Source organism: Ambystoma mexicanum, chromosome 7p (assembly GCF_040938575.1).
Source record: "Ambystoma mexicanum isolate Mex_15411 chromosome 7p, UKY_AmexF1_1, whole genome shotgun sequence".
Classification (NCBI taxonomy): Eukaryota; Metazoa; Chordata; class Amphibia; order Caudata; family Ambystomatidae; genus Ambystoma; species Ambystoma mexicanum.
Genome location: NC_090939.1, coordinates 822,406,659 through 822,416,902, shown reverse-complemented (window position 1 = coordinate 822,416,902; position 10,244 = coordinate 822,406,659). Strand labels below are relative to the sequence as shown.

At 45.9% G+C, this 10,244-nt stretch overlaps 1 protein-coding gene across 1 annotated transcript in view; it reads left to right on the top strand.

The window, feature by feature from the left end:
• The first annotated feature begins 4,580 nt into the window (after window positions 1-4,580).
• The window catches only part of LOC138526344 (interleukin-5 receptor subunit alpha-like), a 692,931-nt gene continuing 687,267 nt past the window's right edge, over window positions 4,581-10,244 (top strand). The window contains exon 1 of the mRNA XM_069636980.1: window positions 4,581-4,660. The gene's annotated coding sequence lies outside the window, so the exon portion shown is untranslated. The remainder of the gene's footprint in view (window positions 4,661-10,244) is intronic.

Genomic DNA, 10,244 nt, shown 5'->3' with positions numbered 1-10,244 from the left:
TCCTGTCAGTCAGTGTGTTCACGTTGCTCAGCGTGACCACACTGACTGACAGGAGAGGAGTTCTCTCTTGTCAGTCAGTGTGTTCATGTTGTCAGTGTGACCACGCTGACTGATGGGAGAGGAGTTCTCTCTCGTCAGTCAGTGTGTTCAGGTTGCTCAGCGTGACCACACTGACTGACAGGAGAGGAATTCTCTCTGGTCAGTCAGTGTGTTCATGTTGTCAGTGTGACCACGCTGACTGATGGGAGAGGACTCCTCTCCTGTCAGTCAGTATGTTCATGTCAGCGTGATCATGCTGACTGACAGGAGAGGAGTTCTCTCTTGTCAGTCAGTATGTTCATGTTGTCAGTGTGACCACGCTGACTGATGGGAGAGGAGTTCTCTCTTGTCAGTCAGTGTGTTCATGTTGTCAGTGTGACCACACTGACTGATGGGAGAGGACTCCTCTCCTGTCAGTCAGTATGTTCATGTCAGCGTGATCATGCTGACTGACAGGAGAGGAGTTCTCTCTTGTCAGTCAGTGTGTTCAAGTTGCTCAGCATGACCACGCTGACTGACAGGAGAGGAGTTTTCTCTTGTCAGTCAGTGTGTTCATGTTGTCAGTGTGACCACGCTGACTGATGGGAGAGGAGTTCTCTCTCGTCAGTCAGTGTTCACGTTGCTCAGCATGACCACGCTGACTGACAGGAGAGTTCTCCTGTCAGTCAGTGTGTTCATCTTGATTAGAGAGGACTCCTCGCTTGTCAATCAGTGTGTTCACGTTGCTCAGCGTGACCACGCTGACTGATGGGAGAGGAGTTCTCTCTTGTCAGTCAGTGTGTTCACGTTGCTCAGCGTGACCATGCTGCCTGATGGGAGAGGAGTTCTCTATTGTCAGTCAGTGTGTTCACATTGCTCAGCGTGACCCCGCTGACTGATGGGAGAGGAGTTCTCTCTTGTCAGGCAGCATGTCTACGTGTCGGCTGCGTGGATGCTTTTTAAGGGTGCATGGAGGTAAGGTAAGTGTTTTTTTATTTTAAATTAAGTGTGTATGTGTATTTAAATTAAATTAGTATGTATATGTGTATGTATGTATGAATGCATGCGTGCATGTTGATGTTTGTGTCAATGCTGTGTTTGGTTTTATGTATACATGCATGTATGGAGTTGTGTAACTGGTGGTTGAATGCATGGGTGAAAGTGTTTTTTGTGAGTGTGTGTTCAGCACCACCCCTAAATGTAGCCACCCTGGGGGCCACTTCATTAAGGGGTGGGCTCATGGCATCAGAGGTGCACCTAGGTTAAAATGTCAGGGGGGAAAGGGGACTAATACTTCAAATGTTGGGAGAGGTGCTAACGTCAGTAGCTGTGAGGAAGGGGCAAACTTCCTTGTGTGGGGGCACCTAAAATCTTTCCACTTTTCGAATGAGACTATTCTGGTGAAGCTTCAATGTTACAAGCAGCTACCTCTTGCCTTCATTTCTGAAACATCACACTTAAGGACTGCTGTGAGAATGAGATGTCTCATGTCACCACTTCCCTTCTAATCACTCCCCTAGCATGCAAGTGCTAACCCCACATCACGATTTCAATTACCTAAAAGTGTATGGATATGAATGCAGGTGCTAACAGTGAAATGACTTCTCATGGCCATGCTTATCCCTATGGCATTCTCACCCAGTCCCTGTCCTCCCCACCCAAAACAACTCCTCACTGGAACTCTTTGGGCTAGCTTTAAACATGGCTAGCCATCAAACTTTGCCCTCAATGTGCCTGCAAGTGTTTCCTCAAAGGAGTCTTCTAAGAGTTCATGACTTCATTGGAGTTGTAAACACGTAACTGGTGTAATAAAAATGTCTTAATCAGGTCTGCCTTTGGCCACTCAATTTAAAAACACCCTGCATGTCTTTCGCTGAAATTCTTTTAAAAATAAGCATTGGTAAAGCCAACAGTTTTGGCTTATGTATAAGTATTAGGCATTTACGAGGCACTGCTATTAGCTGCTCAGGTACTCAAACCATTTTGCACTGGCACTATCAATGGCCAGCTAATACCAATACAGAAGTGCCTTTGCCATGCCTACACAAATGCCCAAACTGTTAGCATTGCCAGTGCTCTTTTTGCTTTACCCTTGATGCACAGGACTATGCATCAAGGTTAAAGCAAACATACTACTTGGCTAGATTGGCCCACTTTGAATGTAGGCCAATCTAGCCAGTAATAACACTTATGGTACACAGTCAGCCTGGATATACTTTCTGTGGCATGGCATTTTTACTGGTTGGGAATCCGTACATGGTAATAATGGCAAATATTGATGCAGCCTGCTTCAACATAATTAGAACAACCAGCATGAATATATGTTTATACTAGCATATCCCGTGTGGAAAGGCGGCATGAAATGTATTGGAAAATGTTCCTATGCACAATTTGTGATTTGCAACTATTGGGAATTTCCATGTGCTTCCATACAAAACCAATTGCAAACTGTGTGGATTTCTACCCAATTTTGCAAAGAAAGTGCTATAAAATGCATACTTTTAACCCAATGTTTCAAACATTTTCTTGGGAGTTAGAACCCCCCCCCCCCCCCAAGCCACCCTTTGGTTTGGGCTCCCTCACTGTGCTCTGTTGATCCTGACTAATTGGAACAAACATTTAAGCCTCTTAAGTTCAGAAATGTACCAGCCTCCACTGTACATCATTTGTCACTGTGTATGATGTGTGTTTTAATGCGCAAACAGGGGCAGGGTGCTCCTTAATTATATGATATGGCATTTATAACGTGCCTGTACGCAAGTGTTTCTAGGCGCGACAAGGCAAGGAGGGAGAAACAAAAGAGTAGGACAAAACACAGATCTTACTAGGCCTTGTGTCATTCAGATCGTACAAGAGCAGGGAATGGGGAGGGGAGAAGTGCCGAGGGTGGGGTAGGATGCAGAAGTGCAGGAACAAAGTAGAAACAAGAGTGCAGCCAACTGGTGGCAAGTGTGAGTACTCATAAGTGTAGCCAACGGGTGGACAATACGAGCAAGAGCGGGGACTGTAGGGTTACAGATACAGACCACAAGTGCAGGGGAGCCAAGAGGCAGTGCGGGATTGCAATAGGACGTACAGGCAGGGACCTGGGCCCGAATTCAGAGCTTCACCAGGTGACCAGTGCATGGATCAGGCAGGTGATCAGCAAGGGAGAGGAAGAAAGAAGGCAGAAGCAAATAAACAGGTCTTGAGGTGCTTCCGGAACCGGAGATGGTGCTCCTCGTTTTTAGCGAGGCAGGGAGGCTGTTTCCAGAGGGAGGCCCCAGCCGAAGAAAGAGATCTGCCCTCAACTCTTTGCTTGGAAAAGTGATTGACCCTCAGAGAATTGGAGGTGGCGCAGTAGAGAGCTCATGCCATCTTATATATATTTATTCATATGATAAAAAAGTTAGTCTGGCATGAACCTTTCTTCATTAGAGAAAGTAGTAATAAACCATATTTGGGATCCTGCACACAAACTCAAGGGTAGATTTCTCAAGTCTCCTGTGTGCGGATATGCCGCCGCTGGCCGAGTGCAAAAAACTGTAAGGGGGCCTCACCAAATGTTTTGCCCCGGGCCTCACCACATCTTCTGACAGCCCTGCCTTTCACTGAATGTAGATGTATCCCTAGACGCCCTTTTCCTAGCACTAACACAGACCATGGACCTTTCAATAATTGTAACTAAAGCTATTACCTGGCACCCTTTACTTAATACTGGAATTATCATGGACCTGGCATTAAGGCTAATCATGGACCCCCTTTCATTGGTGATAATGCTAATCCTGGACCCCCTTTGCTGGTACTAAGGTTAACATCTGGCCTCGATTTGACAAAACACCTCTCATGAGAATTCATTGAGCTCGCTGGTCTAGCTTCAGCCACTAGTTATAAGCCCCTTGTGTGTCCTTCGCAGAAGTCTTGTTAAAAACCAGCATTGCCATGTTTGGCGTGGGTTTAAGTAGGAGGCATTTGCCAGGCACTGCTATTAGACGGCCAGGTATTCGCGCCATTTTGCACCTGATACTGTCAATGTCCAGTTAATACCTGATGGCCTTTCCAATGCCTACAAAAAAGCCCAAACAATTGGCATTGCCAATGCTTGTTGCACAAGGAGGCGCCTGTTCTTCAGACTAAGGAAATGTAGGTCAAGGGTTATATTCCAGGAACTTTGCACTGGTGAAAGTGCAATTAACAATAGGCCAAACATTGTCATAGTGTAAACCAGATATTCTTCGAATGCATACTTGCCTACTCCTAGTCCTTTGCTTGGTGCAAATTTGCATGAAATGAGTGCTAATTGCACCTACACTGATGCAGATTTTCCGTAATATGCCGACAAAACTCACAAACTCTCAGGAAACCCAAATCCAGCTACAACATGGGGCGGATAGAAAGTGCGGGGGGGGGGGGCATTATTCTGAGAAAGATAAGGATGGAACAGAAGAAATAATAATGAGCAACTTCCCTGGGAAGCAAAAGCGGGCAGTTTCAGGCGAGACAGAGGATGTGAGGGGGGTGTGTTCAGCATATGAATAAACGGACCAGTCGCAGCATTTCCTTTCAGCCTGCAGCGTGACTAAGTTCCGGGACTGTGTGATTTCACTCTCTCTGAAAAGCGTGAGGCCGCTTCCGCAGCAAAACACCACTGAGAAGAGGAAAGGTACGTGTTGTTTGTGTTCCTTTCTGCCTTTTCGTTGTTCCGGGGTATAATCAACTCATGTCACAAAACATCTAAAATGCACTGGCTCTGCCTTTCTGCCTTTGGGGATATAATTCAAGATTGCATGGTGAAGTGCAAACATTATATACTAAGATTTATATGTCATATATTGTGACCCATTCATTACACAGCCACGATAGTGGCTGTGTAGTTATGGTTAAGTTGCCAATGCCATAGGAAGAGCACTTTTTGGGTGGCTTATAACTTCTCTCTCCCTGGACGAATCCTCACCAAACTTTGCAAAAAAAAGTATATGGCCCACTCTGAATTATTTTGCAAAGTTTGGTGAGGTTTGGTCCAGGGGAAGCAAAGTTATAGGGGGGGTCCCAAAATTTCTTTTTTTTCCCATGGACTGAATGGGGGAAAAAACTTTGGGCACGCCTACAGCCCAAACCGCTGGACGGATTTTCACCAAATTTGCGGCAGGAGCAGTGGCTTGGTACCGAAAGCTTTTGTAAATTTGGTGAAAATCCGTCCAGTAGTTTTTTTTTAAAAAGACCAAAAAGTAGGTCTAAAAAAATTAGTGATATCAATGTCCGCTCTGCGGACACACTTCCCTGTTCGCTCCGAGGACAGGAAAACGATTGGCTGATCGGCTTGCGTCATGTCCACGGACATGTGACGTGTTCGCTGATTGGATGGTGAAGAGCGTGAAGTGTGTCAGATTGTTCCGATGCGCCCGCCATCTTGGATCCGCGGACATCGCGGTGACAAACGGGGGAGAAATACAAGTTTGGCAAGTGTGTTGGTGTGTAAGAGTGTTTGGTAAGGGTGGGGGAGTAAGAGATGGGTCAAATGCTGTATTTATTTAGGTGGCAGGTACCCCCGTTGTGTTCGTCTTGTCTGCAGACAGCCATGCTGTCCAGGATGTCCGTAATCAGTTAAAATGGGGGTGTCTTAAGGACACTATTCCTGTCCGTACTGTCCGCAGGCAAGTTGAAACTGTTCTAAGAACACACGCGGTGTCTGGAATGTCCGTAATTATCCAAAATAGGGGTGTCCTAAGGACACTATACCTGTCTGTGCTGTACGCAAGCAAAATGAAACTGTTCTTAGAACACATTTGGTGTCCGGGATGTCTGTTATTAACCAAAATGGTGGTATCCTAAGGACGGTATTCCCGTCAGTACTGTCCGCAGGCAAGTTGAAACTGTTCTAAGGACACGCGCAATGTCCGCAGACAAAAAATGCCCATATGGCATAGTTAAGAAGTTTGATTGTATGGGTGTGTCCTATGGGTGTGATATGCTGCGGTGGTTGTGGCCAGGGCCTAGAGTCTTGGGTGCATGGCCAAGACTCTAAGCCCTGCCCATAACCACCGCAGCATATCACACCCATAGAATCGAATATCTATCAAATATTTGCAAATCTACAGTTTGTGTACTGTTTGATTTGTATAGTTTGCATGTGAACTTTTGGCTACGTCATGGTATTAAGATTGTAGAGTTTGGTAACAAGCACTGCAGTATAACATATCCATGGAAGTAAACACTTTGTATTGTGGTGTATGGTTAGATGTTTGCTTCAATGGTTCTGTTATGCAGCAGTATTTGTGCGTTCTATTAGAATATACTTACTGTTTGATTTTTTGTGATTGGATATATTTTTTTCACGAGTTGGGTAACTGGAGCAGATATTCTTTTTCAATTTCTGTGATAAAAGAAAAGATCATGTTAGTGTAGGTATTTTATAAAGACTTATTACATTGCATGATAGACATTTCAGTTTTTTTTTTTAGACCCTCATATTTAGTAGTTTACAAACCAGTGTACTGTGCAATTTGCTCAGTTTCTGTGTTTGTTTTTTAAATCATTGGGAAAAAAAATCCATGTTGGATTAAAAAAAACCTTTTTTGTTATGCTACAGTATATTTGTTTGTTTGTTTTCAGTGTTAACTTGTTGTTTCTGGCTAATAGTCCATCTGTTGGCTTGTTGCAGATTGTTAGATACCTGTTGAATATTAACTGGTTATAGATTTTTATTTATATTCTCAAGTTACTGATCCATCTGTTGGGTTGTTGCAGATTTTCTGAGCAGTTAGATACATGTTGTAGTATTCTAACTGTTTATTTCTTCTTATAATTTAGTGGTATTGATTTATCTGTTTGTTTGTTGCAGAATCTTGGGGCAGTTAGATACCTGTTGGCGTATTCTAACTGTTTATTTCTTCTTATAATTTAGTGGTATTGATTTATCTGTTTGGTTGTTATAGAATCTTGGGGCAGTTAGATACCTGTTGGCGTATTCTTATAGTTTATAGTTTTTTAATTGAAGATTTATTTATTTATTTATTTATTTAAACTTTTGTTTATTGGCAGAAGGTCAAGACAGGTACAGCACAGATAGCATGTAAGCAAGAAAATAACATAACAGCATCTATATGCATTGTATCACAGCTAAGATCAACTTCACATCTTAGAGGGGGTGAACATTGTGGAATAGTACGCATGGGTCGTACATCAAGATGAGTCCGGTTGGGCCGGTGAGGGGGCGGAGGTCCACTCGACCCCATCTTTGTTGTTCAGATAACTACAAAATTCGGACCACACATTTATAGGGCGGGAAGGCATGGGCAAGGATCCGATGTACTCCTCCTCGCATGTTTGTACCCACGTGAGGGCCCTCAACCACATGCTGAGGGTGAGGGGGGGGGGGTTGCGGCGCTTCCAGCATTGTAATATACATCTCTTGGCAACAATAGCACTTACATTCAAGAATTTTGACATTTTCCATACATTTTCTCCCGTCCAAATACCAAACAGCAAGGCTAATGGGTCCATCTCTACCGGGGATCCAATCATCTCCGAGAGCGCCTCTGTCACCTCCACCCAAAACTTGTGCAGCGCAGCACAGGACCAAAACATATGAACATGATCTGCCTCGTTTGATTTGCATTTCGGGCATGTATGTGTCGGGGTGAGCGCGAATTTTGCAACTCTGTACGGTGTATATCAGAGCCTATTGAGAAGTTTGTATTGTATGCAGCGAAACCTGGCACTCAGTGATACCTTGCGCGTGTGTGCACACATTTTGCCCAACATTTCGTCAGTGATCTCCGTTTCGAGCTCCCTGGCCCATGCCTCCCGTGGTTCGGGGGAGATATTCTCTAGTTTGCCCATCTGTATTTTATACAGGGAGGATATTATGCCCCTACAGCCTGTGGAGATTGCTATGTACTGGAGTTCAGGTGAGTCTGGAGGCTCCTCTGGGAAGGAGGGCCACATTGCCCGTACCGCTGCTCTCAACCTGTAGTACTGCAACAAGTCAAGCGCAGAGCTGGGGTGCCCGGGGCACAATGTTCGGGGGGTAATAAATGAACCATCAGAATAAAGGTCAGTCAGGGCCCGATATCCCAGGCTTTCCCAACATTGGGAGAGGTGTTGATCATGTGTAGGGGTGAGGCTGGGAAATTGCCATAAGGGGAGCCACTGGAGGGAAGGATATTGTTCCATGCCCTAATTGTGGTAGCCACCGGGTCCAATGGGGCATCCGCACGAAATCCATAGTGTAATAGTAAGGTCATGATGTGGGTACCATCCCCGCCATTTCTTCCAATTTAACATGTGGGGGCGGATTGGGGTGTGTGTACCAATGGGTAGCATGTTGGGCCTGTGCAGCGTTCCAGTAGAGAGTTAAATCAGGGGCATTGAAGCCCCCTTTTTCATAAGGCAGGGTCATATGTTGCCACTTCTTGCGAAACGCACCGGAGTGCCAGAGAAATTGAACAAACGCCGTGTGAAGCCTCTTGAAATACTGCTTGCCTGGCCACACTGGCACATTTGCAAATATATAGAGGAGCTTGGGGACCGCGATCATTTTTATTAGGGAGAGTCTGCCCGCAAGGGATAGAGGGAGATTGCGCCACTTGAGCATCTTGGATTCAATGAGCTGTGCCGTTGCTTCGTAGTTGTCTGCCAGCAGGGAAACTTTAGCCAGTGACACCTGCACCCCGAGATACTTGATCCCAGCCGGGGACCAGCGAAGGGGGAATTCGCAGGACGGTTGTTGGGTCGATTTATTGAGAGGGAAGATCTCGGATTTTGAGCAGTTTATGGTGAAGCCAGAATACGTGCCTATTTTTGTTATATCTCGAATGATAGGGTCCAAGTATGTGGAGGGTTGTCTGACGTAGAGGAGTACGTCATCCGCGTACAATGAGATGATTTCCGGTGTGTCCTGCAAACGAACGCCCTTACGAGTGTGTCGATTCCTGACATGATCGGCCATGGGTTCAATGGCAAGTGCAAAGAGGGTGGGGGAGAATGAGCAGCCTTGTCGGGTACCCCTGTGTAATTCAAAGGGGGAAGAGGGTCGGAGTTAACTAGCACCCTTGCCGACGGTCTCGTGTACAACAGTTTTATATAGGAGATCATATTCGGCCCTATTCCCATTTTTCCCAAAACAGCCCATATGTATTGCCATGATACCATGTCGAACGCCTTTTGGCCGTCTAATGTGACTGCCACCGCATCCACATCCGCATTCGGATCAATTCTAGACAGTATGTTAAATAGACGCCGGATGTTAAGTGCAGTTGAGCGGCCAGGGACGAATCCGTTCTGGTCGGCGTGGACTAAGTGGGGCATGAATGGAAGGAACCTATTGGCAATTACCTTGGCAAAGATCTTCATGTCAGTATTAATGAGGGACAGGGGCCTGTAGGAACCGCATTCGTCTGGAGGTTTCCCTGGTTTGGGGAGGACAGTGATTAAAGCTTCTCTTAAAGAGGGGGAGAGGGTGTGTGAACGGAGTGATTCAGTCCAGACCCCATGCAGTATGGGCGCTAATATGGCAACATGATCTTGATAGAACTGAGATGTGAGTCCGTCGGGGCCCAGGGCTTTGTCCTTAGGAAGATCAGAGATCACCTGGACTATCTCGTCTAAGGAAAACGGGGCATTGAGCAGTTCTCTGGTGCTTTGAGGGATCAAGGTCATAGGGATGGACTCTACTAGGTCGTCAAGGTCTTGGGCTGTGTGCTTTGGTTAGGGGCCATATAGGTTGGCGTAAAAGCTGGCGAAAGTGTCAAGGATGGCCTGGTCTGAGCAGTGTCTCAACCCCTTCTCATCGATAATACTATCTATACGGGTCCTACCTCCCTCAGACCGCACCAGTTTGGCCAAGGTCCTGCCCGGCCTATCCCCCTCACCATATCTTCGGGCAGCCGCAGGGCGGGTGTAGTATCTCACTTTGCTAAGGGCATGTGCTTCAAATAGTTCCAGTTCAGTCCTAATCCTCGGTAAGGTAGCAGGTGCTGGATTGGAAGCGTACTCTTGTTCTAAGGTTTTAAGCTTGGTTTCGGAGAGATTTAAGGCCTGCTTTATGGCTTTGAGGACCCCTGCTTCTCTAGAGATGCACATTCCTCTGATGTAAACTTTGAATGCCTCCCAACGAGTCCCCTCGGACGTATCAGAGGCATTGTTGTTTTCGTAGAGCAAGTTTATGTCTGCTAGTATCTCAGCCCTAAAGATGATATCTGATAGGGTGTTGGATTTGAAACGCCAGGCGGGGCGAGCCCCAGAGG